Below are 27,343 nucleotides of genomic sequence, written 5' to 3' on the forward strand. Positions count from 1 at the left end.
GCAAAATTGTTACTCTATATTTCATGAATGCTGCAGCAAAAGGATGTTGTGAGGTTGGTATCATCATCACCATTTTTTAGGTGAGAAACAGCCACTCAGAAGGTGATAGAGCTGAGTGAGACTCTGTCCCATGACTTCCAGTACCAAAGCCTGCACAATTACCCAGTCACCAGCAGGTGTTGCTATTGGCCATTACCTCCTCCGGTAACTCTTTCCCTTTGACTTCTATGATACTAACTCTCTCTCTTTCTCCTCCCTAAATAACTGATTATTCTTGGCTCCCTTTACTGTCCTCTGTTGACCTAAGCAAACAGATAGTCTCTTATTTCTCCAGCAAGAATGAGTTTATTCAGGATCAGCAAAAAATTGCAACTGAGGCTGTGCATGCTATGGTGAACCATAGGCAAATCTGGAGAGACAAAGGAAGGGGGTGCTTTTATAGAGCAAAGGGGAGTAGGGAGGGGCTGTTCTAAACGAAAGTCCATTGAAGGAAAGTAACAGTCCGGGGTGGCATGGCTTCTTATTGGCTGAGCTGTGGCACTCACTGACTGGGCTGTTGCCAGGAGGGGAGAAAAGTCTTCCTTCAGTAGTAAAGTAGTTGCACTTCTTGCCGGAGACGCAAGCACGTGTTTCTTCCTGTTTGGAGTAATTGAGGATGTATGATACAGCAGCAGAGCCCCGCTACAGGCCTTCCAAAGCCAATTTAATTTCCACACTCCTTTTCATCCGCCTGACCCTCAGAGGCTGCCAAATCCCAGTGAGCTATTCCAGAAGTATGACTCAAATCCATCCTCTCTTTTCTTGCTTATTTTAGATTTTTAAAAAATCAAACAATTTTAAAAAGCAATTAATGCTAAAATGTTTATAACTGAGTAGAGCAGTCCTGGCCTCACATCAATGTGCCCCACTGCTGGTCCTGCTCCCGAGAGGCAGAACTGCTGGGTAAAGCTGTGCAGGTTGTGCAAAACTCAACCATTTAAATGCTCTATGATGGGAATGGCACCCTCTAGAGTTGAGAAATGCACAATCTTCACCACCACATCTAGTGGCCTAGCAAAGTTGTAACCACTTTCAATTATTTTAGCTATTTCTTCTAGTATTTATCTTTATAATTCTAAATAAGCTTGTACAGCTTTTTCTTGATTCTCCAATACTGCTTGTTACGTATTGACTTCCTTTGATAATGAATGAACGCTTAGCTCTCTCAAACTCTCTCAACCTCTCCCCGTGACTTCGCTCCTCTTTAATCTTTTTATCTGTATTGTTATGTCACAATTTTATTTCCATCAATATGTAATATTTTCCTTACTGAAACCACGTAAACACTGTTTACTCCTATGTCAAGTAGTGTACTATTATTATGATTACTTCCTTGTTCAACTTCAGGTTTTTCACGTGGTTAATACTTGCCTTGTTTTTTTCTTTTTTTTTCTCATTTACTTAGTATCCTATGTACCAATGAAGGGCTCAATCTCTTTATTTTCTCCAACAACTTCTCAAATGCAGTTTGCTATCATACCATCTATTTTTTCCTGGAGCATCATCTCCTGAGCCTTTAATCTTTCTGTTCTATGGGCTGTTTACTGTCTAGGTCTGCTACACAGCTGTTGTCCTGAGACTTTCCCTCACCACTAGCCTGGGAATTCCCTTCCCCTCTCTCTTGTGTTGGATACTGTCCTCCTCGGACTTCGTACTTCCTCTTTTCTTGTTTGGTGGAACATATTGCCTGATAGCTTCTTGGGACATAATACATTGGAGGTAGGTTTGTTGAGATTTTTGTATGTCTAAAATATCTTTATTCTGTCATCACATATCTTGATAATTTAGCTAATTGTATATTCCTAGAGTTAAATAATTTTTCTTCATAATACTGAATGTAGTTCTCCACTGGCTTCTAGCTTACAGGGTAGCTGCTAATTGCTAAACCTTTGTATATGACCTGTTTTTCTCTTTGGAATGTTTTTCTATTAATTTCTTATTCCTGGTGTACTAAATTTCATGAGGATATGTCTTGATGTAGCCTTTTTAAAAATTTATTTTGAGAGGAACACATTTTGGACTTCCAATCTAGATACCTTTGTACTTTGGTTTTCCAAAATTTTATCAAATTATTTCTTTGATAATTTTGTTTCATCCATTTTCTCTGTACTGTATTTCTACAACCTCTATTAGTTTGATATCAGAGGTTGAATCTTCCAATTTCCTTATCTTTTCTCTCTTGTTATTTGTATTTTTGTCACTGTGTTCTACTTTCAATGAGGTTCCTTCAACTTAATCTTCCAATTCTTCTTTTGAAATTTTAATTTTAGCTATATTGCTTATTTATGAGAGCTTTTTCTTATTCTCTTATTGTTTCTTTTTTATAGCATCCTTGTCTGTCTGAGGATGCTAATTCTAGTTTTCTTTAAAGTAAGTTTTCTTCTGCCTTTTGTTTTCTTGGAGTTCTTTACTTTTCTCTCTGCTTTTTATGTTGTAAGCCTTTCTCAAAAATCTGGACCCTTTACCTTCCACTTGTTTTTGAGAGTGAGACACTAAAAGACTGATTGGAATTCCTTTGTGATTGGGCAAGGCAGATCACTGCTGGAATTCAACTTATACGCTGGATGTTTTCCTTGGGAATGTGTGTGTGTGTGTGTGTGTTTCCTTCCCTCCCCACCTCTGCAGGGTCATTGAGAGTCTCCAGAGAAGAATGAGCAAATCTCCTCTCATGAGAGTATAAGTGTGGCAGCTGGTCTTCTTGGGGATAGGGAAAGGGGCTGAGTGCTTCACCATTCAGCATGCAGCCTTTCATGTAGTTCTTCTCATTTCAGTTGGTCACCTCACCCAAGCCCTCTTCCATGTCTGGTGTCTCTGAATTCAGAGGCCCTCTGGTTCAGTTGCTTTAGAGAATAAATCTCTTCTCCCCCATCAAAGTCAGAAAGGGATAATCGTCTGGATGTGCAGAGTGGAGTCCTGAAGGTCTAACTAATCCTTTTACAGACTTTCAATCAATTCCCCCATTTTTAACAATACCACACCTCCACCTTCCACAGCACCTGGTACCTCTAAGTTTTCAGTCTCTTCAGGATTCTTCAGAGTGAATAGGATTAGTTCTCACTGATATACACATGCACAGACACTTAACTTTAATCTTTTTAAGCTTTCTCTGTTCTGCTAAATCAATTCCCAACATCCCATGTAGTTTTTGTCTTTATATACTGTGGTTTGGGATTATGTATGTTTTCTTAGTTTCACTAGTGATGGAATGCATGTTTTATTCTAGTCTTTTCTTATTGCTTAGGTGATTTTTTAAAGTGAAGTAGGCAGAAATGTCAACTTAAAACCAGAAGACCCTCATCCTTTCCTTGTCCCTTCCACTTCCACTGCTTAATAAGCACCCTCATTGACTCTCATCTGTACCTATCATCTAGCTGCTTTCCTAGTCTCCAATTTCTTTCTCTTTCAATTCATCCTTCACAGACAACCTGATCCAATTGCATCTCTCCGCAACTCAAGAACGTTCAATGGTACCCACAGCAAACAAAACGATGACCTTCTCAATTTGGTTTCAACCATCCTTTCCAGTCTTATTTACCTCTATACTCAAGAACTTTATTTTCCAGCATGCATCTATTGAAAAGTTACCATATGCCAGGGCCATTCTAGGCATTTGTAGATAGAAAGATGAAAGTACAGTTCGTGCACTCAGAAACCTCAGAGTCACAGACAAGTAAAGGAAGACAGCTATTCTCTCTATCTGGCATCTTCTTCCCATCTCTATATCTGTCTGTTAAAATTCTATCCATTCAAAGTCAACCTCAAGCAACAAGCCTCCTTTATCTCCTTGTTGGAATTAATCTCTTCCACCGCCCATGCTCCCATGAGCACTTTCTCTGTACTGCTATTAGAACATTAAATCCAAACTACCTTGAATGTCCTGTAGATACGTCTGTCTCCTTCACCTAATAGAGAACTCCTTAGTGGTAGGGGCCATAAAGATCTCCATTATGTCAGGAAAGTTTTTTATGTAAAGCAAGAGCTCAAAAAACTGTATTAGAAATATCAAGTTTTCCTGTTACTGAATTCAAAGAAGAAATATTCACTTGGTGTTTGTATCAGGGACATTGAATTGCTTTATTTCTTCTTTTGACATTTAAAGCTTTCTTAACCTACTGTGGCCCAGGCCCTGTGCCCTACGCTGCAGTTACAAAGATGAAAAAGACACAGTCACGTCCTGAAGTGGCTCACAGTCCAGCACGGAGACAGTAGTGCCAACAACAGATAAGATGTGACTGATGCTGTAATAAAGGTGGGAGCAGGGCAGAAAGAGCTTAGTAGAACCCCGCCTGGGAGTGATGGGGGCACTGGAAAGAAGGTGACATCCAGCTAAGATGTGAAGGATAAAGAGTAGTTCCCTAGAGAGAGAAGAAATAAAAAGGAAATTCTAATGAATGTTTTCACTTATGGGTGTATTGAGGGGGGAAAAAGAAATAAACCTTGTTCAAGCAGATTCATCCTTTTAATATTCAAATACTCATTAAGAACCTACAATGGGCCAGGTTCTACGCTAGGCAGATATTTTTAATATAAATTCTTTAAAAGGTGGATAAATAAGCAGCATATTTTAATTCAACAAAAGATTTTATAGAGAATTGCAATAATATAGTGCAAGTAAGTATTCCGATGATTTCTTAATTCAAAGAAAAAGCTTAAAAGAAGAATGCATGTAAATCATATATCTATTAGGCAGTTTCTCTCAAGTATCAACTTTCCCCAGTAAGCATTTGGCAAGAGCTGCATTGCAATCAGTTCCTGGTTGAATTCTTTGATGAGGGTCGGAAATGCCATGATTCTGTGTTGTTGATTAAAGAGAGATTCACTTGCTTTACACACCAGATGTGCAGGAGGTGGGGCCGAGGGCCTGAGCTGAATGATTAGGAGCCTGATTTATATTCTCTCTCAGAAGCAGGGGGAGTGTACTTCTCACAGCCGCTGAGGAAGGAAATGTGTGTGTATGTTGTGGGGGTGGGTGTTTAACACTAACCTCATGCCGGACACCATGCTAGGCACTTTACTTTATCTTCTTTAATTTGCATGTGATCCTTTTGAGATAGCTGTGTTATGGAGATGCCTGGTGAGACAGAAAAATTTTTTTCTCTATTATTATTATTATTTACTTTATAATTTTAGCAGGGAAGTTCCCAGCCAATTCTCAGCATAGGTAAACACAGTTGCCTTGGGACATATCTCTCTGTCTAGGGAAAAGTTACTTGAGTAGCTTTTCTTGCTTTTGTAAACGTAAGACAAGTAGGCACTCCATGCCCCAAGGAAGGTTGTAACAGCACCTGTTTTATGTGACTGTTTTTCCCTCTTAATTTCTCTGAATCTGTGGAGTTCCTAGGTAGAAAGGGACTCTGTACATTTGCGTAGGGCCAAGAAGCTCCATGAAGCTAAGGGATGAAGACCCTTTTGAGATTCAGCGTTATTAGAACCTCCTTGAATGGATGCTCTCCAACTTAAATGTCAGCTCCACAAGGGCGGGGTCCATCTCTATATCCACAAAACCCAGACAGTGGCAAGCACATATTAGGTGCTCAATAAATACTAGTTGAGTGACTCTTATCCCCTAATTCTTGACCCCATACTCTTGTTCCCAAGTTTTCCAGACTAAATTTTTACTCTTCCTTTTTTATTAACTCTTCATTCACTAACCTTCCTGAAATAATCAACCAAAAGTTTCAGCAGCTTTTGAAGTCTCTTCGTATATTCACACTCAATTGAAAATTATAAAATCAAGTCCTCAAATACAAGAGAATGTTTGTCTTCTTGTTTGTTATAACCAGAGAATGTGCAACCAGATTATTATTAATGCCAAGTTGTTTAAATAAACAAACTAAAAAGAGGTAGTAGATAATAAGAGGGTATTTTAAACCATTTAATATTGGAATTGTATCCACTATTAGGCAGATCCTACTTCTGATTTTAGTAGTAATATTTCCTCACTGGAAGCTAATGATAAATTTATTGTTTTGAGATGACACGTTGTTTGTAAAAAGATTTCGATTGAAGTCTTTGAATGGCTTTAGCTAAATTCCATTCAAACTGCTTTCAAATGACTTTGTCATCATTATTTTGATGTTTTTAGAAATCTTTATAAAACCAAGAGTTAGACAGATTCGGTTTTAGCCAGTCAATAATCTTTTCATCTAGAATTTGAGAGGAAATCAATGCCTTCTCAATTCAACTCAATAAACAGACATTGAAAACCAGATATGTGCCAGGCATCATAATATGAACAAAAGACAGAAAAATGCAAAAGCAGGTGACAGCCTCTTAGACGTTTATAGTCTCCTAGGGAGAGAAAGATGACTAAGGAAATGGTTATAATGCAGAGAAAAGAGATGGAATCGGATCTAGGGGTCTGCTCTTTTACAGGACAGAGGCCGTGTCTGTTCACTTCAACAGGAGAAGGCAGAGGACACATTTACAGATATTAGTGGTTTCTGTTCTGAATTGAAGAAAGGTTCACTTCATCTTAATCTTCTTTATCCCCTTAATCCTTCTATTACTACTATGTGTGTGGTCAGATTTAGCACAATAATATTTATGTTTAGGATAAGCTCAGAGGAGAAACACTGACCCTTAATCTTGTCTACAGTATCTGTCTGAGGATTGATGTAAACAGTGAAGGGTGGACAATTAAATAGCCGATGATGCTGGCTCCTACGTTAAAGACGTGAGTGACGTTTCCTCTCAACTTATTCTAGATTATCATAAATATTTCTAAATTGCTATAATAAATGGTCTTGGCTGTATTTTCATCTTTTGCTCAGGTAGCTATCTTTGAAAAAGAGACCAAGAAAGAGTAACCTTCAGACAAGATATCCCAGAAATTACTGCTATTCTGGCAGGCAACTCTCCTATATTATTATGTAGTCAAGAGATGTCTGAAAAATATCAAATTCAGGAAGGTGTTTGCATTTTCTGTGACATTATTACTTTTTAAATAAGTTCCAGGGGCACTATGCTAAGCACCTTCCCTATTCTATCCCAAATACTCTCACAACAATCCTATAAAGAAGGCTCTATTGTTTTTCTCATTTTAAAGGAAAAAGTTGAGTCAGAAAGCCACTAGGATGTAAGGTCCATGTGGGAAGAGATTATTGTTTCTTTTGTTCTCTGCCGTATCCTCAGAGCCTGGAATTATACAGATGCTCATAAAATGTTTGTTGAATGGATGACTTAAATGATAAAGGTCAAGGTCATGTAGCTAATAAAGGGTAGAGTCAGGACTCCAACTCAGGTCCATTTGCAACGCTTCTGATTCTAACTCCTATGCTCTATTACCTGCCCATGGCTTGAAACTGCCTTTGCAATCAATGCCAGACAGATGAAAGATCAGAATGTTTAATATTTCCAGAGGCATCAATTGATAGGTTGACCCAGTTAGTCTGGCCAAGAAGCTAGACTGAGAGTGGAGGGAGCAGTCCTTGTTTTAAGAGGACCCAGAGGCAAAGACAGTGACGGTTAATTCACCCTTAGAGTCCATCAAAGTTGGACTCTTCGAAGATAAGTTGTGAGGGTTAAATAATATCGTATATGTAATGGATTTAGCCTGGTACTTGAGACTTAGTAAGCACTTAGCACATAGCTGCGGGAACTAAGGAGGTGAGTAAATATTATAAAACATACTAGTTGCTATTATTTTAAATTTTTGAAGGCAAATTATGGTTTAGAGCGACTTTAGATGGTAAAACCAATACTCAGCATGGTTGCATGACTCACACTTAAATAATCATTTGAATGACTGAATGAGACTCCTATTTGCCTTCCTATTTTAATATAGCAAGGATATTGGGAAATGCATTTCTAAAATTCTATTCTGAGCACTTTACAATCGTAACTCACTTAACCTTCATAACAACCTTTGAGATAGATGTTATCATCATAATTGATTCCACTTTATAGATTTGATTTTGAACTGTCAGTAATTGGTTAATCTATAAGTTGAGAGGAAACAGTGGCACAGACAAGCTAAATAATTTGCCAAGCTCACGCAGTTTGTTAAATGCAGAGGTAGGATTCAAACCCAGATAGTCTGGCTTCAAGTCTTCGCTCTTACTGAGTGTGCTCTAGCCAAGAGAACAGTGTAGTCAGGCCTGACTCCTAAGCTGTCTCGGACCTGTAACTGGCTCTCTCCATGGCCCCAGGGTAGAGACTGTATAACAAACAGGCAACAGCTTCCAATGGAGCCAGAGTGGGTCATGGATACACGCTAAGCCTGTTCGCACAGCTGGAGTAACAATACCTGTGCTAAATATTTACTACTGAGAGCAGTAAAGGATGTCAATATATATGAAAGTCTTTTGTCAATTTTAAAGTGTTATACACAAGGAGAGGATTGTTATTCATTATTCTTCTCTAATTTTTCCCTTAGAGGTTTTAGATTACTCAGCCTGAATATAAACTTTTTAAGGGCACAGTCTGAACCCTTGTTTCTCTTTACATGTCTCAGGGGCAAGCACAAGGCTGTGTACTCACAGAGATCCCATAAGTGCTCATCAGCCATTCCTCACACGGCTCTCTGGAAAGAATACTTGGAATCCCAGCAGTTTTGATTAATGTTTCTCTGGCTTGCAGCAAAACCACCTGTCTGTCTAATTTGATTATATTTATATGAAACCCCAAGGCTATAATGTCTAATAAGCTGGGAAAGAATTAGTTGCTGTTCACCAGCTTCCTAGAAACATGTCATGGGACAGGGCCTGGATATTGTCTTAGTTCCTTGTTAAGACTTTTAGAGTTTATGTCTTTGGGAGACAAGTGCCTAACTAAAGCAAACAAACAAGAACAAAACCCAAGTAGTCCCTTCACTGAAGTGTGGGCAGCTTTCGCACCTAGGATTTTTTTTCTTGATTCAAATGGTGACAAAAGATATTTAGGATCATAGGCAAGCACATCTGACAACAAGCAATCCTCCATCATCCTGTTGACATCTTCCCATTCCTTCAGAAACCCATAAGCTCCTAATATCAAAACTTTAAAATAAATGAAGCAAAAATTGAAGGAATTAAAGGGAGAAAGAGGTAAATCTACAATCCCAGTTGGATGTTTTAATACTCATCACACAGTAATTGATAGAATCAAGTAGACAAAAACAATAAGAAAGATATCAAAGATTTGAACACTATCAACCAACTAGATCTAATTGACATTAGTAGAATATTTTACTATATCCAAAAAACACATAATACATATTGTTTTCAAATGCACATGGAATATTCATTAATATAGACTATGTTCTGCACTATAAAACAAGCCTCAATAAATTTCAGAGGGACAAAATGACACAAAGTATATTGTTTGTCTATGGAAAAGTTGAATCTAATCAACAACAATCTGGACAAACTCTAAATATTTAGAAATTAAGCAACGGTAACCATGGGCCAATGAAGCAATCACAAGGAAAATTAGAAAATATTTCTAACTAAGCGATGATAATTTCACAACATATTAAAAGCTATGGGATGTAGGTAAAGCAGCGCCTATAGGGAAATTTGTAGTTTTAAATATCTTTTTATTAGAAAAAGAAGAAAGGCATAAAATCAATGATCTAAGCTTACTTCCACCTTAATAAACTAGAAAAAGAAAAGCAAATTAAATCCAAAATAAGTAGAAGAAAATAAATAATAAAAATAAGAACAGAAACCAATTAAACCTTTAAAATGGACAAACAACAAATAAAATCAACAGAATCAAATATTGATTATTTGAAAGGATTAATAAAACTGATGAAATCCACGTATACTGATTGTGAAGGTTAGGAAATGTGAAATTTTATGCCCTTCCCGTCAAGAGGTGGAATATATCTTCCATCCTTTAATCTGGGCTGGCCTTAGTGACTTTGTTTGTAATCAACAGAATTTGGTAGACGTGGCACTACTTTACTTCCAAGATGTGTCAGAGGGCCAAGCAGCTTCCACCTGTTTCTCTTGGGATGATCGCTCTGGAGGAAGACAGCTGCCGTGCTGGAGAGACTATTGGAGACACTCCATGCGAGCCCAGCTCCCAGCCGACAGCCGGCACCAGCTGCCAGCCTGTGAGGCAGCCATCGTGGACAGTCAGCCTGATCGTCTCACAGGACTGAAGCCCCAGCTGACAACTGAATTCAACCAAGCTAAAGACCCCAAGCAAGAACTGCTCATTTGAGATCTTCTCCAAGTTCTGACCCACAAAATCACAAGTAAATTAAATTGGTGGTTTTAAGCTGCTAATATTAGGGATAATTCGTTATGTAGAAATAGTAACCCAAACATTGATCGAGAACAAAAAGAGAAAATATCAATTTTCAATATCAGCATTGAAGGAGAGGACCCACTACAGATATTACATGCCTTAAAAAGGAAAATAAAGCAACATTAAGAACAACTTCATGGGGCCGGCCTGGTGGCGCAGCCATTAAGTGCACATGATCCACTTGGGTGGCCTGAGGTTCGCCAGTTCGGATCCCAGGTGTGGACACAGCACCACTCAGGAAGCCATGCTGTAGCAGGCGTCCCCCATATAAAGTAGAGGAAGATGGGCATGGATGTTAGCTCAGGACCAGTCCTCCTCAGCAAAAAGAGGAGGAATGAGAGCAGTTAGCTCAGGGCTAATCTTCCAAAAAAAAAAAATGAAAAACTTCTTACCAATATAGTAGACAATTTAGAGTAGGCAAGCAAATTTCTTGAGAGACATAAATTACCAAAACTGATACAAGACATGGAAAATCTAAAGCCATGCCTGTATAATAATAAAAAGAAATTAAATTCATATTCAAAAATCTTCCCACAAGGGAAATTCCAGTCCCAGAGAGTTCAACAACAAATTCAATCAAATATTTAGGGAAGAAATAATACTAATATTACATTAACTCAGAAAGCATAGAGGGGCCCGCCCAGTGGTGCAGTGGTTAAGTTCTCACATTCCGCTTCGGCAGTCGGGGGTTTGCCAGTTTGGATCTTGGGTGTGGATCTACACACCGCTTGGCACGCCATGCTGTGGCACACATCTCACATATAAAGTAGAGGAAGATGGGCATGGATGTTAGCTCAGGACCAGTCTTCCTCAGCAAAAAGAAAAGAAAAGAAAAAAGAGGAGAATTGGTGGTAGATGTTCACGAAGGGCTAATCTTCCTCAAGAAAAAAAAAACACATAAAAGAAGGAAAATATAGAGGCTAATTAGGAACATTTTCCAACTCATTTTGTGAGACCCACAGAATCTTGATATCAAAGACAAAGGCATTATAAGAAAACAAAACTTCAGACCATCAACATAAGTGCAATTATTAACAAAATGTTAGGAAATTATGTCTAGAAATCTATAAAACGGTAACACAACCTAAGTGAGTTTATTTCAGGAACACAAAGTTGGTTCAACATTCAAATGTAAATTAAGTTCAATACATAAAAACCAATTGAACTTCTATATAGTAGCCACAAACAAATGAAAAATAAAATTTAAAACTACCATTCACAATAGTAACAAAAATATTAACTATCTAGGAATAAGTCTAATGAGAAATGTGTAAGATGCCTACACTGAAAACTACAAAACATTTTCAAGAGAAACTTAAAAGGACTTAAATAAATGGAGATATATGCCATATCCACGATTGTAAGAGTCAATATTGTTAAGATAGCCGTTCTTTCCAAATTAATCTATAGATTCCATGAAAAACCAATCAAAATATCACAGACTTTTTAAAAGAAACTTGAGGAGCTGCTTCTAAAATTTTTATGGAAATATAAAGGATCTAGAATAGTTAAAACAATCTTTAAAAAGTTGAGGAAATTTGGAAGATTTCTACTATTTGATTTCAAGAGTAACAGTAAAAATATAGCAGTCAAGTTGTGTAGCACTAGATAGGGATAGACAAAGATCCATGCAACAAAACACAGAGTCCAAAAATAGTTCCACACACACAGAGTCAGTTAGCTTTTGACCAAAGCCCAAAGTTGACTCTATGGGGAAAAATATTCTTTTTAGAAAATAGTCCAGGAACAACAATATCTTTATGGAAGAAAGCAAACCTGAACCTCTGTTTCACATTTTATACAAAAGTAATTTGGGATGGATCATAGACCTAAATGTGAAAGCTAGAACCATTAAACTTCAAGAAGAAAATTAGAATTTCACCTTCATATTCTCCTATACCTTGAGGGAGGCAAAGATTACTGTGGACACAAAAAGCACGAGGTGTATAAGAAAAAAATGATCCTGCCTAAATATTAAAAAATCGTTGTACTTCATAAACATTAAAAATTTCTGGGCCGGCCTTGTGGCCGAGTGGTTAACTTCGTGCATTCTGCTTCGGCGGCCCGGGGTTTTGCAGGTTCAGATCCTGGGTGCAGACATGGCACCGCTTTTCCGGCCATGCTGAGGCAGCATCCCACATGGCACAACCAGAGGCACTCACAACTAGGATATACTACTATATACCAGGGGGGCTTTGGGGAGAAGAAAAAAAAGAAGATTGGTAACAGTTGTTAGCTCAGGTGCCAATCTTTAAAAGAAAAAAGTTCTGCTCATCAAAAATCACAATTAAGAAAATGGACAGGCAATCCACAGACTGGAAAAAATATTTGCAATATATATATCTGACAAAGGACTCATATCCAAATATGCAAAGAATTTCTACAAATCAACAATAAAAGGTAAGATAATTTTTTGAACAGACTCTTCACAGGAGACGTATAAATGGCCAATAAGCACATGAAAAAATGCTCAACATTGTGAGTCATCAGGAAAATATAAATTAAAACCACAATGAGGTACCACTTTGCACCTACTAGAATGGCTAAAAATAAAAAAAAATTTGTTAACACCAACTCATGGGAGGAAGATACGGAACAACTAGAACTCTCATGTGTTGCCAGTGAGAGAGGCTGAAATATCACAACCACTTTGAATAACTGGCTGTCCTTATAAATTTAAATATGCATCTACCTATGACCCAGAAATTGTACTCTAGATATTTATCCCCAAGAAATAATAAACAAAAAATATCCACAAATGGCTTCTACAAGAATGTTCAGAGGAGCCTCACTCATAAGAACCAGAAACTGTAAGTAACTCTAATGCGCACTGACAAGAGAATGGGTAAACACGTCATCTCCATACAGTGGACTGCTACTTAGCAATAAAAAGGAAGGTGCTACTGATACACGCAATAACACAGACAGATCACAAAAAACATTTCGTTGAGTGAAAGAAGTGAGACGTAAAAGAGTATGTACTTCATTATCCTGTATGATTCTGTTACTACACAAAACTGGGCTTCTCTTGCTCGATGCACGTAAGTAAAAAAGTCATTTAATTACGGCATCAGCTCTTGGGGGAGAAGTCAGCTTTATTCTGTGAGATTGATCTGCAGGGAGGCAGGGTGTGTGTGCCCTCAGATCTGTCTCCTGGATTCAGGATTTGGGGCGAAATTGAAGAGGTTAGGGAGAACAGGCTGACACATGGAAACACTGGCAAGCCAGGTTTTGTTTTGTGGGCTTCAACATTTATGGTAAGGTTTTAAACATTTGTGAGAGGGTTCTAAACTTTTATGATGGGGTTCTAAACATTTTTGATGAGGTGGGGAAGGAATTTTAACACCGGAGCTTCCTGAATGAGGGACCTCTCACTCCTGATAAGGGTCCCACTTTCAAGTTTCGGTAGTGTTCCTGTCCTTGGGTTCCTTGAGAAGGAGGGTCTTTGATTCCATGGTCACTTCAGGTCACGATTTCTTCTTTTGTGCATCTTCTGGCTACATGACTTTGGAGTCTTTCTGATAGACAATTCTTAATCACTTAATCACTTTTGTTGATAAGAGATGGGGTATGTTCAAACTCCTCTAAATGGGCCAGTAGTTACAATTCCACTTATGAAGCCCAAGAACAGGCATAACTAATCTATGGTGATGAAAATCAGACACTTCTGACCTCTGGGTAGATGGGGAGAAAGTGATTGACTGGGAAGGGACACATGGAAACTCTCTGGGGTGATGAAAATATATCTTGTTCAGTACATACACAGGTGTGTGTATACACTTGTCAAAACTCATCAAACTGAACACTTCAGACCTGTGTGTTTTATTATACGTAAATGATACTTCAGCTAAAGATATGCATGTGTGTGTAAACACGCACGCACAGTACACACACACACACAAACACACAAGTACGCTTTTGTGAAAGAGAAAACCACAGGCCCAAAATGGTGCTAGTTGTACTAAAGTGCATAACACCAAACCTAGATTTGATACCCAATCTAATTCTAGTTTCAACTTTCTCCAGAAATATAACCTTAATCAACCAATCTGGGATTTTCTGGTCAGTACTGATGAGCTTTCTCCTTTCCCCACCTCCCCACCACCGTCCCCACCCCAGGGGAAGAAGAGGCAATCTGGGAGATAAAATCCTTGCTATTCCCTTCCCCCTAAAGGGAAGAAGTCCTTGCCCAAAATAATCCTTTCTTTTCTTTTGCTAATAACTTCCTTGCCCCCACCTTCTTCCCATAAAAACCTTCCATTTTGTATAACTCCTCTGAGTATCTCTCTTCTTGCTAGATGAGAAGCTGTCTGATTCATGAATCATTGAATAAAGCCAATTAGATCTTCAAATTAATTCAGTTGAATTTTGTTTTCTTAACACTTCGTATCCCACAGAGAGACTCCCCAACCCAGTCTCAACCCTTGGTGGGGGAGGAGGATTCAGTCTAAGACTCCAACTAAATGAAAACAAGAGAATTCACTAACCCCCTCTCGCCGCCCCCCCCCCTCCTACCCTTCTCCCCACCACCATCACCCCCAGGGCAAGGTCATGGGTAGCTTGGGTGAGTGATTGGGCAAGTCTGGGGATGAGATCTGACAGGGCAGGGCTGGGAGAGCTGTCACTTCACCGAGTCTGTTTAGGCTCCTCTCACTGTGCTGGGGTGGGTGCCCTGCATTTTGATCTGAGCTCACACATTGATGTTTTCCTCTTCTCTGTGAACTCCCTGAGTAATTCTGCAGCTAAATAAAAGCCTTCCTCCCTTTCTCCCATCACCTCACCACAGTAGTTTTCTAGTTATTTTCTTGATAAAATTCATTCCGTTTCGCTTTATCTTGACGGACAGAGCATCTTTTTATTGTCTTCAGCGTCTATTCTTCCCTGCTTCTCATTTCACTTTCAGAAATGTTTTTAAGACTACTCTATGCCCGTGCTCCTCAAATTTTAATGTGTGTGAGTCACCTATGGCTCTTATTAAAATTCAAGTTCTGATTCAGCAGATCTGGGGTGGGACCCGAGATTCTGCCTTTTTTAGGATGGTGCCAATGTGTTGATCTGAGGATCCCACTTTAAGTAGAAGGTTCTCTGTAACTTGCTGGCATTGCAATACTGGCTCTGCTGTTGGCAGCTGCTTTCTCTTATTTGCAGGGTAGGGTAAGTAAATGCAGAGTGTGGCATCATAGACGAGGAAGAAAAAAAGCAGTTCTGATTCTCTTTCACTTTTTCTCCATCTCAAACCCTGCCCTTCTTGCTACATGTAACAAGTGGCTCTGTTTTCCTAAGAGCTATACACATCCACCCCCAGCAACGGCTGTCTTCTTCTAAAGATGTATTAGAGAAGGAGGGAAGGCAGGATTACTCATTATAGTCATGATCTGCTCCATCCCACATTGCAGATGGAAAAACTGAGGCAGGAAGAGGCAAATCCTCTGAACTATAAACTAACACAACACAACGAGCTACTGTTTACAACCAAGACTGTATGAGATTAGAACTAGGTATGTTGGCCAGGATTTTCTTAGTGGTTAGGCGTTGAAATTAGAACAGCTTCTTTCATACAGTTCTTAGATTAAATCTTAGGTAAATCTAACATTCTAGGGGGGCTCTGGATAGCATGACAACCCACTTCTTTCCACCTCACATCTCCCAGTCTCTGGCCAATGTTTATTGTTTTCATTCCATGAACATTTGCTGAGCACCCACTAGTCCAGGCTTCATATAGTTTTTGAGGATACCAAGAAGAATAAGTTCATTTCTTATCCTGAAGGGGAGAAACACACAAATAAAGAAACGCTGAGATAAAGGAAGAGAATAGTTATCAAGCAGCTACCACATGCCAGAGATTATGCAGCCTTTTTCAAGTGGCCTTAATAGAGGTGGGCACAGAGCACTTAATTCTGCCAGGGGGATGGAGATACTTTAGTTTCATTTGAGCTCAGCTTTGAAAAAAAGGCTGGGAAGGCACAGAAGGGCATCCTGGGCAGTGGGAGGACAGCATAAGCAGCGATGCAAGACCAAATGGTGTGCTCAGACTTCTGGGTGGTCCTGGGTGACAGGAGTATGAATGTGTGGGGGATAGGAGCATCCCTGTCATTTGCAGGCTTTACAGTTTAGGCACTGTCTTCACACACATTGTGTTACTTGATCGGTGCAGCCTGTGCCTCCCTCCCCGGCCAGATTGCTAATTACCTGTCAGCTGGAATGAGGGAGGCTTAGGACACACCTAGGAAGGGCTAAAAAGAATGTTAATCAAAGCCTTTCTGAGAAAGTGATTAAAATTTCCAATGTGTTCTACAAGGCTTCTGCTTCTCTGGAATTTTCAATGCAATTATTATCTCATTCTTTGGGAGCAAACAGATCTCCAGAGAGGCTTCCTAAGCAGCTCTGACATTTCAGAATCAGAGCCTGCTCTCCTGGCCTGACAGCTCCCTCTGCATCTTCAGTAGCGCCCTGGCTGTCCCTGGCGATGCCCTTTGTTTTGGACCCGAGGTTCCCACGCTCCTCCACTGGAGCCCTCAAACACATCTGTGGCGTCACACACCCACACTCTGAGGTCCTTGGGCCTCTGGATGCCTGAGGAATGCAGAATTCTCAAGAGCAGCTGCTTAAATACAATGATTCCCAATCATCCATGTGCATTTCATGCTGCCAAGGGGCTTGTTAAAAGTACAGGTGGTCTGTTTCTGGACCTGGATATTCAGACTCAGAGATTCTGAAGCCAATCCTGAAAACCTACTCTTTTTGTGTGTGTGTGTGAGCAAGACTATCACTGAGCTAACATCTGTGCCAATTTTCCTCTATTTTGTATGTGGGATGCCGCCACAGCATGGTTTATAAGTGGTGTGTAGGTCCATGCCCGGGATCCAAACCTGTGAACCCCAGGCCACTGAAGTGGAGTGCATGAACTTAACTACTATGCCACTGGGCTGGCCCTGTGAAAACCTACTTTTTGAAAACAAAGCTTCCAGATGACTAGGATATAAACCAAGGTTTGAGAATACCAGCATTAGGATCTGGAAATCGCGAAATGAAAGCATCTGGACCCCCTCTACTCACTTTACAAGTTGCCTTCACGCAGACCTGAGCTCGGTCTCTGATGTGAGACAAAAGGTAAGGTTAATGTGAGACAGATTAAACCTCATCAAGTTCCCCAGCCCACACCATGCCTCAAAACAGGGGGGAGAGAATGATCTTTGCTATTTTTCTTCCAATCCCATTTGCTGTGACGTGTCCTTCTTGCCTCATCCTTTCTGTGACATACTACTAAGTGACCCAGGAGATACTGAGGGCCTCTGACCCTCCCCACTCTTGCCAATTCTGGGGACAGTGCAGCCACAGAAGGATGGTCTGAGCCTTCCCACAGGACACAAAACCCCCGGCACTGTGCTCTGTTCACCTACGGCAATCTGTGCCCCTGCTTTGCCTGCTCGCACAAAGGAATGTTTGAAAACCATTTCCAGCCTGGCTAATGATGCAGGGCTTCAAAAAGTGCCACCAAGATGAAAAACGGCTCACGAGTGGGGAGTCCTCATTATTTTACCACCACAGCTGGCAAGAAGCACCTGCCAAGCAAGATCAAACTTCTCGGGAACGTTTCGAAAAACTGATGGAAACAAGGGCCTCTGTCACACTTCTGTCACACCTCACCCCGGCGTGTGGGGAAAGCTCTCTTGGAATGGATGTTAGTCGTTTTCAGAGACTCACAAAATTGATGTCTCCAGCAGCATTGCCACTTTCACTGCAGTCTTAAAGCAGCATTCTCTGGTTTCTAATGCAGAAGGGGAAGGGTTAGAGAAACCTTCCAGGTTTTTTCTAAATGACTGGAGCAGTTTGAAGATGCTGTCTAAAAAGATGCCTCCCAAACCTTCCCTGCCCTTCCCCCCGTGAGCCTGAGCTGAGCACTGCCTAATTACCTACATAATTTCCCTGGCTTCTGTGCTGGCAGTCCAGGTGCCCTCTCTGTCCACTGGAAGCTGAGCCACCTGTCAGACATCTCTCTCTGGCCTCCTCTGACTTCCCCCTCACCTACACAACTCCATTAGTTTGCAACTCCATTGCAACTCCATAGCAGACTGACAGTTCTGCTATGATATTTGTTTTACCTCTCAAAGATTTTTCAGCCAAGTAGAAGGGAGGGGATTCCCCTGCCCAGAGCCAGCTCTGGCCTTCCGTGGTTCCCCTCTCCAATCTGTTAGGAAAAGGAGCCTGGATGCACTTAGAAAGGGAGGAGATCATGTTTTCTTAGCTGTTGGGTAATGAAGGTCAGGTCCTCCTTGCCAGCCACAAAGCAGAGAAGTCTTCGTTTATTTCTCTAAGTGGCACTGGTTTGTCACTGTGAGCAGCAGACAAACCTAGAAAAGGGAATTCATACTATGGATCAGACCAAAAGCAGGGGGAAAAAAATGTGTCCTTTGGAAACAAAATAAACCAAGTTGAATAAAATGACCATCTTTAATCCTTTAGTTGTTCTTTCCCTCCACCACCGTCATCCCCAATTTGAATTTTCTGGGATTTAGTAAGGTCTCATGAGAGAAATGAGATATAGCATACAGAGATGAGAGCAGTGATGGGGATTGGAGTGGAAAGGGGTGCACTCATCTATAGATCACTCAAATAAACCACTTAGAGAGTCCATGCCCAGATTAATGCATCCAATGAATCAGTGAGAGGCAGAATGTAATTGCAATACAGTCAGAGCCAGAAACCTGGGAGTATCCTTGACGCTTCCCTCTCTCTCACCTTCCACATCCAACCCATCATCAATCTTACAGAATTTGACTCCTAAATATCTGTCAAACCCACCCACTTCTCACGGTTCCCACAGCTACTGCTCTCGTTCAGCACTGTCACCGCTTGCCTGAATGACTATAACAGCCTCCTAATTATGCTACCTGCCCCTTCAGTCTACTCTTCACACAGCATCCAGAGAGACCTTTCATAAGTGCAAATCTCATGCCACCCTCCTGATAAAACCCTTCAAGAAGGTATTTTTCTTATCTCTTTCTCAGCGCCTGCTCTTATCTCCAAAGCCCAAGATCCTTCATAATCGGGCCCCTACTTTTTTCTTCAGCCTCAACCCTTGTGGCTTCTTGCCTCAAACACTAGGCTCCGGCAAACTAAACTTCTCTTTTGCAAAATAGACCACATGCTTTTTCACTTTGGGGTCATGATGCATGCTGCTTTTTCTGCTTGGAACAATCTTTCTGGCACTTCTAAGCCCCCTTAATTAGCTATTAAGTCCTATCTGAACTTTAGGTCTCAACCAAAATGTCAGTTCCTCTAGGAAGCCTTTACTAACCCTCAAGGCAGCTGGGCAGTCTCTCCTCTGTGCTCCCATAGCACCTTATAGATCCACACTTCTATTCTGTAAGCTCCAAGAGAGCAGGGGCCATGGCTATCAGGGTCACCATTGTATCCTTGGCTCTGGAGAGGAAAACAAAATAGATTCAATAAAGATTTTTAAGATAAATAAATGTCTGTGTCTGACTCTTTCCTACTTAATGCTGGAGATACTAAACCATAGTTTACTTCTGCCTCACAATGATAAAATTTTTCCTCTTACTTCATGGGATTCAGGATAAACTAATATCTTTCTCTCTCTTTTCCTCAAAGCCTGCCTGCAAGGGGATCTCCTTCATTGCATTTTGGAAATTTTTGTTAGTGCCTCTCTATGCCAGTTTACCCCTTGAGCTATACCCAGCCCAATTCAATCTCCTGGAATCAATGTATAATATCTCAAAACCATAGCATTCTTGTCCGCACCACTTATTCAGCAATCAATCAAGTGCTGCCTTCTGATAGCTCTTCTACTCCTGTCTTAAATTGTTCTTATTATTACTCAACATTTCACAGCTTTATAGCAAGTCTCCAAACAAAACTGTTAGTCCCTTTAGGATTTAATCATTTTTGGGTCCCCTCACAGCTTCCCCACAAGAAATCAAGCACACCTAAGAAGGGAAAAAATATTATTAAATGTTGAATGAAGAAATGAGTGTTAGGTACTCAATACAGATTAGATATGTTTATTTTTTGGTCATTGTTGAAAGAGTCTAGAGCAGTTGGCCTGAATTTAAGAATGACCAAGACAAATAAGCAAAACTTTAAAAAAATTATACGCGGTGGTGCAGTGGTTAAGTTCGCACGTTCCACTTCTTGGCAGCACAGGGTTCACCAGTTTGGATCCCAGCTGCGGACATGGCACTGCTTGTCAAGCCATATAAAGTAGAGGAAGATGGGCACAGATGTTAGCTCAGGGCCAGTCTTCCTCAGCAAAAAGAGGAGGACTGACAGTAGTTAGCTCAGGGCTAATCTTCCTCAGAAAAAAAGAGGGGGGGGGGACCAGCCGGTGGTGCAGTGGTTAAGTGCACATGTTCTGCTTCTCAGAGGCCCGGGGTTCACCAGTTTGGATCCCAGGCGCGGACATGGCACCACTTGGCAAAAGCCATGCTGTGGTAGACCTCCCACGTATAAAGTAGAGGAAGATGAGCATGGATATTAGCGCACGGCCAGTCTTCCTCAGCAAAAAGAGGAGAATTGGCAGTAGTTAGCTCAGAGCTAATCTTCCTCAAAAAAGAAAAAAAAATATAAAATAGCCTGGCTTGAAGGTAGGAGGTGTAGGGGAGGAAGACATTTCCTCTACCCTCTTTGGGTTCGTCTGGCCGGAGAACGAATTAAATTCACATGAGACAGAATAGCAGGAGAAAATTAAACAGAGCTTTATAACATATATACATGGGAGAGGCTCAGGCAAGCTGAGCAACTCAACAAAATGGCTGAAGCCACCACCTTAAATATCATATCCAGCTAAAGACAAAGGAGGATGTTGGGGGTGGGGGGATCAGTTACAGGAGGTTACCAGAAACAGGAATAAGATTATTATGCAGATTTAAGTCCTTGCCTTTGGCATTGATTAAGAGTTTCTAGAGATAAAGTCATCCCTGCTGCCAGTTCTTCCTGGTACAGAGAGGGAGGCACCTTTACAGATGGAGATTTCCCTTACAATGTAAATGTCTCCTAACAAAGGGCAAGCAAGTTCCACCCCTCAGAGCCTCCTTTCCTGTCTGCATTTTATTAAAAGCAATCAGCCCCAAATAATCCTCATGCCAAAGAGATATATCTTGGGGTGGTCAATTCCAGGCCCCCACAGAGGCAAGAATTATCTAGAATAAATTAAGCCTGCCAGTAGAATAAAGGCACACACATATAATTCTGCTGTTTCAGTTAGCACCCATGAAAGGAAGAGCATCTCTGTAACTTGGAGGGGATGGTTCTTATCAGGAGACTTACCCCAAAGGTCCCCAAACCTCCAATGACTCTATGAGGGCTGCTGAGTGAAGCAGATAAGATTCTGAGGCTTTTGTCTTAATTTTGCCCTTGCCCTCTATCAAGCAATGGAAGGAACACTTGCCTGGAAGTCAAGGGGTCTCAGTTTTACTTTCAAGACCTGCTATAACTTATATTGCTTTGTTGGCCAAGACATTTATTATCTCTGACCCTCAGTCTTGTATATTTACAAGGATTCTAATGCTTAGTCTGTCTACTCCATATGGATGTTGTGATGTCAACTGGAGTTGGATATGATGACACTTCAGAAGAGTTCAAAGAAAAACATAAATGTGAAATATTAACATCTTTATCTCAGACCCACTGGTTAACTTTCTTAGGCTTTGGCTTCTCACTCCACCCACAACCATCAATCTGATAGAACAGTGATGGGGTTAAGTATTTGGTAAAGCTTTGATGTGATTTACCATTTTAAATAATTTCTTACCAAGGAGACAGTGTAAAGGAAAATGGAATCCTTCTTAGTCAATGGTATTTTCTCTAGATCTTTTCCATAGATAATCAAGTGTTAACTATGTTAATTTATGTTTATTTCAAAAAGAATTTCTTGAGAACACATCAGTGCCAATATTGTACAAGGTATTGAGATAAGATGAATAAATCCTAATAAGACTCATGATGTGTGGTAGGAAAGGTCCATAAATGTGTCCTGATTCCTCCAAATGTCAATCACAGTCAAAACAGCATGACAGTTGCAAGGAAGAGAGAACAGAGCATGACTTTAGAGTCAAGCCTGATTTTTATAGTTTCAGAATATAAGAGCCATTGAGATATGCACTTGCTATGTCAGGGGTATAAAGGAGACCAGAGGAGCTAAGGCTGACTCCCCAAGCCGCTCTCAGACATCTGTGTCAACTTCCCAAGCCACTCTCATACATCTGGGACATTTTAGTATTGATAACACCATCCCCTTCTCAGTGAAAGTGATGTGGAGAGCAATATCTCATCACTCCCTGCAACCCACCACCACACCCCATGGACAACAGGCACTTCAGGGAGAAGGGCTCCAATGTATGGGCTTAGTTTCAGCACCAAGGACAGAGGCACAGTGCAAGGATTTCTCCAGCTTCAGAGGTTGACCATGATCCGGGGACTGAACCTAAGACTGTTGTACTAGTTAGTTTAACCTAAAATTTATTGTGTTGATGTTCTTTCTTCACTAAGCTGAATAGTCATATAACTGAAGCACTGGATAACTTTGATATTGCGTGGTCTTACTGACCAGGACCCTGATGTAGGAAGTACGTGCTTAGTGGCCATTGCTAGCTTTAGGACTGACATTCTTGCTTATCTACAGTTTAGCTGCCTCACCCTAAGACTACTGTTTAAAACCCATCTGCTTGCCTCAAAAATTGCCTTTTCATGCCATGGTTTATTATTTTCTGTTCTACTTTACAAATCACATTTTCAGGGCTAATCCAGATGAATCCTATCAGCACAGTAGAGCTTAATTTATCCCTGAGACCAGAGGAGAGATTAGATGTCTGGATTATAACTGGACTGACTAGGTAAGGATTAATCAGTAAGGCTAACAGAGCAAGATGAGAGAAGATACAGACTCGGTGAGCACTCTTACATGAGAAGTTTTGTAATAGATCAAGAGCTTCTTGAGGACAGGAACTAAATCTTTTTGCTGCTCTGTTTCAAGTACCTGACACTTGGTAGTCATTTATTAAATGACAATCAAATAAATGAATAGTTGTAATATATATCTCAGAATCCCATATAATTTTGGTGTCATTTGAGTAAGATGTGGCCCTACTTTCAAGGAACTCACAGTCTAATAAGGTAAATAGAGTCATCTGTATGCAAGTATAAAACAAGATGTAAAATACAGAGCTATGCATAGGCTTTACGGAAGAGTACAGTACCCCATCTAGAATGGGAGTACAAGGCAAGGGAGAACTGAATAAATGGGAAAAGCAGTGACTTTGAAATCAGGTAAAATTTCCACCTATATGACTTGGAAAAAGTTAATTAACTTCTGGTCTCCACTTCATTATATATAACATGGTGGTTCACAGAAGGCAAACCATTCCTGATTCACTGTATTCCCAGAGGAATCAGAGAACTTTATTCCCTTCGAACCAATTTAACTGGCAGGTTGTCTCTGGCTCTCACCTTATTCCTGCCTTGGTCACTGGGATTTGACCAGACAGAGAAAAGTCTCTGGCATGGCTTCCTCATCCTGTCCCAGAGCTGCTATTCTGATCTCAGGGGCCTCATTCCTTGACCCTGCTCCCTGATGAGATCTACAAGTCAGGAGAAGTACATTCTGGTTCTGGCTTTGCCAGTGCTTTCTGTGTGTTCCTGGACAAAGCAGTCCATTCTATCTTTCCTGTCTATCTCCCAATACACTCCAGGTGCTCTGCAAACTGCACAAACCAGGCCAGCTATCATTTTTTTTTTTTTGAGGAAGATTAGCCCTGAGCTAACATCTACTGCCAATCCTCCTCTTTTTGCTGAAGAAGACTGGCCCTGAGCTAATATCCGTGCCCATCTTCCTCAACTTTATATGTGAGACGCCTACCACAGCATGGCATGCCAAGCAGTGCCATGTCCGCACCCGGGATCTGAACCAGTGAACCCCAGGCCGCCAGAGGGGAACGTGCAAACCTAACCACTGTGCCACCAGACCAGCCCACCAGCTATCTTTTGACTACGTCTCATGTTTTCTCACCCTCATGTCCTACTCATGTGGTTCCTCACACCTTGGAAGCATCCCCCATCCCAAATTCCACCCACCTATGGGGATCCCAACCATTCTTCCAAGCTCATTGAATAAAACCTTGAACTTTCCTTGCTCCCCTTTATGGACCTTTACTCTCCACTCCTCTCTGCTCCCCTTTGCAGTGATTCTTAACCCTGGCTGCCCTTGAGAGTCACATGAGGAGATTACAAAAACACCAATGCCTGGACCTCACCCCAGACCAATTAAATCCATGCCTCTGCTCGTGGAATCAATAGAGTACTAAAGCTTCCAAGGTGATTCTAAATGTGCAGCCAGGATTGAGGACATTGCTGCCCTACTATGGCTTCATTTCTCCTGTAGTGTTGGATTTCAAATCATACGCTCCGTGGTGGCAGAGACCACCCACTCATTTTCTGACTCTAAAAAAATGCCTTACTCAGAGTGAGTGCTCAATAATTAATTGTTGAATTGAATTGTACTAGGTTGAATTAATTGCCATTGGAATAAAAAACGATTGGGCTCTGGGCCCAGATCTGCAACTAACCAGCTATACAGACGTGCGCAAATCACTTTCTCTGACACGTTTTCCAGCACCACCAAGCAACTCTCTAATTCTCAGCAGATGCTGAATGGGGGTCCCACAAATTTAACTGAATCCTTACATTATGTCTACCTGGAGATAGCATCATATCTCACAGGTTAAGACCCACAAGACTGCCAATCACAAGTTCAGGTTGTTACTGGCTATAAATCAGAGGTTCCCACACCCTCCTCCTCAAGTCTGATTAATTTGCTACAGAGGCTCACAGAACTCAGAGAAACACTTATTCACATTTACCAGTTTATTATAAGGGGTATTACAAAGGATATAGAAAAATAGCCCAATGAAGAGGTACATAGGGCAAGGTCTGGGAATGTCTCAAGTGCAGGAGCTTCTATCCCTGTGGAACTGGGGTATACCACCCTCCTGGCATGTTTGCCAACCTGCAAGCTCATCAAATCTTCTTGTTCAAGAGTTTTTATAGAGCTTTATTCTGCAGCTCTCACCCTTTCCCCTCCCAGAGGTTGGTGGGTAAGGCTGAAAGTTCCAAACCCTCTAATCACTTGATCCTTTCAGTGACCAGCCCCATCCCGAGGCTATGTAGGGATCCATCCTAAGTCACCTGATAAGCATAAACTCAGGTGTAATTGAAAGGACTTGTTATAAATAACAAAAGATATTCCCATCACTTAGGAAATTACAATAGTTTTAGAAGCTCTGTGCCAGGAATTGGGACAAGACCAAACATATTTCTTATTACACCACACCTTTCTTCTTTTGTCCTCATGGCAAGGAGAACACTTGGCTCTCTCTCCCCTCACCCACCTCTCTGCCCTCCTTGGTTTTTCTTCTTTTTTTTCAAGATAATAAACGTTATTGTTGTTTTAAGTCACAAAATCTGGAGTAATTTGTTTTTATACAGCATTAGAGATTAATACATTTTTTATTAAAGTCTGTGATCATAATTGCTATTATATATTATCCTTACTAATTTGTGAGATATGTATCAAGTCTTCTAGATCTCTTTAAATGTGGTGATTTGTTCTTTTTTTTAATTGAGATACAATTGACTTACAACATTATACTAGTTTCAGGTGTACAATGTAATGATTCAATATTTGTATATATTGTGAAATGATCACCACAATAAGTCTAGCTAACTATCTGTCACCAAACATAATTACAGAATTTTTTTTCTTGTGATGAGAAGTTTTAAGATCTACTCTCTCGGCAACTTTCAAGTTTCAAATATGCAATTGTTGGTGCAAAATAACCAATAACCATCCTACAGATTGGAGAAATAAGGTGTTTACTTGAGCTAGAGTGAGGATTATATAACCCGGGAAGGCCTTAGTAGGTGTTCCAGAGAAGCATGGGTTTCAGTACAGTCTTAGATCTTCTTAGAACAAAGAACACACATTAAATACACCTAGGATACATTTCCATCAAAATTTCAAAGAGATATTCAGTTGCAAATTAGCAGGTCAACATGACCCTGATGTCAGGAAAGGGACTAATCTAGGCATTACCAATAGGGCATAAGAGGGGAAGTATGCATTCTTAACAGAGTGCATTCTTTACTTCTGTGGTTAAGCTGATGTACAATGTATGTTTGGTAGGCCGTAAGTCAGGCTTGTTAGTTCAAGCCAAATCAGTTTTGAACTCCAATAGTAACCTCATGTACCTCAATATGTGACAATCTCTTGTGACAATACAGTATTATTAACTATAGCCACTACTCTGTACATTACACCCTCATGACTTATTTATTTTATAACTGGAAGTTTGTTCCTTTTGACCCCCTTCACCAATTTCTCCCACCCTGCAAACCCCACTTCTGGCAACCACTAATCTATTCTGTGTATCTGTGAGCTAGGTTTTGCTGTTGTTTTTGTTTTAGATTCCACATATAAGTGAGATTGTATGGTATTTGTCTTTCTCCGTCTTACTTATTTCACTTAGTGTAATGTCCTCAAGGTCCATCCACATTGTCACATATGGCAAGATTTCATCTTTATGGCTGACTAGTATTCTACTGTATACATATACCACATCTTCTTTATCCATTCATCCATCAATCTGCCTTCCTTTCTGCTCACCTCTACTCCTTGCTTCTCCTCAAAAGGAGGGAAAGCTACTGTGATTGGTGATGAGAGACTAAAATGTTGATTGGAATACATTTCCCCATGGGCAGAATTGCTGTATGTTTAAAGGCATCACCCCACTCCTCTTTTGCTTGCCTTTCTTCTATGCATCTGGAATGATATGTTGCAGCCAGACCTGGCAGCTTTGGGCAAACCAGATATTCATTCTCTGTCTCTCTTTCTCTTCTTCCTCTGAGGTTCCTTTCTCTAATGTGCTGGCTAGAGGGTGGGAATATCCTAAGGTTGCATTCAGACTGTGAAAGGATATTGGAGGTTCATTTGAGGCAAAAGCCATATTCTCCAGTTCAGAATTATGGGAAAGGTCTACAGTGAATCTAACCATCTTGT

General features: G+C 40.6%; 1 long non-coding RNA gene across 1 annotated transcript; it reads left to right on the top strand.

The window, feature by feature from the left end:
- The first annotated feature begins 1,469 nt into the window (after positions 1–1,469).
- On the top strand, positions 1,470–15,200 carry LOC138924112 (uncharacterized). The gene is made up of 3 exons (XR_011438766.1): positions 1,470–1,758; positions 6,638–6,715; positions 9,901–15,200. It is a non-coding gene; the product is annotated as an uncharacterized lncRNA (long non-coding RNA).
- Positions 15,201–27,343: the final 12,143 nt, after the last annotated feature.

The sequence above is a fragment of the Equus caballus genome, chromosome 5 (genome assembly GCF_041296265.1).
Source record: "Equus caballus isolate H_3958 breed thoroughbred chromosome 5, TB-T2T, whole genome shotgun sequence".
In the NCBI taxonomy this organism is placed as follows: domain Eukaryota; kingdom Metazoa; phylum Chordata; class Mammalia; order Perissodactyla; family Equidae; genus Equus; species Equus caballus.